General features: G+C 35.5%; 1 pseudogene; it reads left to right on the forward strand.

Annotated features, from left to right (window-relative positions):
- The first annotated feature begins 556 nt into the window (after window positions 1-556).
- LOC127541377 (F-actin-capping protein subunit alpha-1-like) lies at window positions 557-1,314 on the forward strand (annotated as a pseudogene).
- Window positions 1,315-1,799: the final 485 nt, after the last annotated feature.

Genomic DNA, 1,799 nt, shown 5'->3' on the forward strand with positions numbered 1-1,799 from the left:
ACCAGCCCTGAAGTCAGGAGGACCTGAGTTCAAATCAGACCTCAGACACTTAACACTTCCTAGCTGTGTGACCCAAGGCAAGTCACTTAACCCCAATTGCCTCTGCAAAAAAGAAAAGAAAAGAACTCCGTAATTAAGAATTATTGGGAAAACTGGAAAACAATTGGGGAGAAATTAGGCTTATATTAACATTTCAAGCCAGACTCCACAATAAATTCAAAATGAATTCATGACCTGAATATTAAAGACCATATCATAAAAAATTAAGAAATACATCAAATAACTTAGAGAACTTTGGGTAGATGTAGTCATAAGCAAACAAAGGAGAGAAAGCAGCTTCCAAAGATTTTTAAAAATTGTTTTAATTACATAAAATTGAAAATCTGCACAAACATAATTGAGGAATCTCAAATAAGATGGGAAGAAGTTGAATCAGAAAAAAAAAAATCTTTGTATCAGATCTCTCCAAAAAGAGTTTGATATCCAAGATACATAGATAACTAATAGACATATATAAGACCAATATAATTCCTCATTATAGAAGAGATTAAAGAGTATGAACAAATGTTACTCAGAAGAAGAATTATGGAAAGCAGACCAAGACAATCAAATTCCAGGATTAATTTCTGATGAAGAGAAGGTATGGATAGCTGCCAAGTTTATCAATCATGCTCCCCAAGAGAATTTAATGAATTGTTTAATGTGCATTTACCCAGTATAATATGAATCGGTTAACTCCAGTGAAGATAAAAGAATGGTCAGGTTTTGATGACAGAATATGATGACCTAGATAAAGGCAAATTTTTAGATCCAAGAGATAAAATTTCATTTAAGTTTGATTACGTATGGAAAGAAGCAAGAGACTCCCCCAACCTGAGGACATAGGTGGAGTTCTGAAGACATAGAGGGAACTTGTAACAATGCATTAAGTACCCCATATGAAAGATCATTATTCCAATAGCTTCTTACTCTTTATGCTAAAATTATAGATGGACAGAAGACTGTCATTGGCTGACTTGAGAGCCACCAATTTTAGCCTTAAAAACTTCTGGCATGGTTGTTAGGGATTGAGTGGAAAGTTATCACACATAGGAGGTTAGAATGTTAAAGATTCAAATCCATTACTATGAAGATAGCAGTTTTCAGCTGGTTAAGCACAAAAATGTATAGCATTCAATAAATGTTACTGATAATGTGCAGACTGCCAAAGACTTTATTAAAGATCATAGAACATAAGTCAAAAATGAATATCAGATCACTCTTAGTGAGAACTGTCAGACAATGTTAGATACCATATTCAAAGTCACTTACTGACAGTTTCCAGGCATCCACACCTAATTGACTGAAACAAAATACTCAGCTCCAAGATTGGCAAAAAAAAAATACAAAATATTGGGTGTGAAAATTTCCAATTTTAACACAAAAAGAATAAAAAAGGAGGAGCAGCAAGAAGAGGAGGAGAAAGAAGAAGAGGGAGAGGAAGAAAGAGGAGGAGGAGAAGAGGGAGAAGGAGAAGAAGAGCGAGAGGGAGAGAGAGAAGGAGAGAGACAGAGAAAGGGAGGAAGAGAAAGAGGAGGAGGAAGGAATGAAAGAGGAAATTAAATACCTTAATACAATTATATCACTACAGCACACTAAGCATGTGCCAACTATAGTACAATTACATCACCACAGCACACTGAGATGTGCTAACTACAAGCACCCTGCTATTATTATGTAAATGCCTCTTTACTACAAGTATCTCTGCTTCAAGTAGAACACAGGTTGTCACACACCCCTGACTTCTCAGGAAGGCTGAG

Source organism: Antechinus flavipes, chromosome 6 (assembly GCF_016432865.1).
Source record: "Antechinus flavipes isolate AdamAnt ecotype Samford, QLD, Australia chromosome 6, AdamAnt_v2, whole genome shotgun sequence".
Classification (NCBI taxonomy): Eukaryota; Metazoa; Chordata; class Mammalia; order Dasyuromorphia; family Dasyuridae; genus Antechinus; species Antechinus flavipes.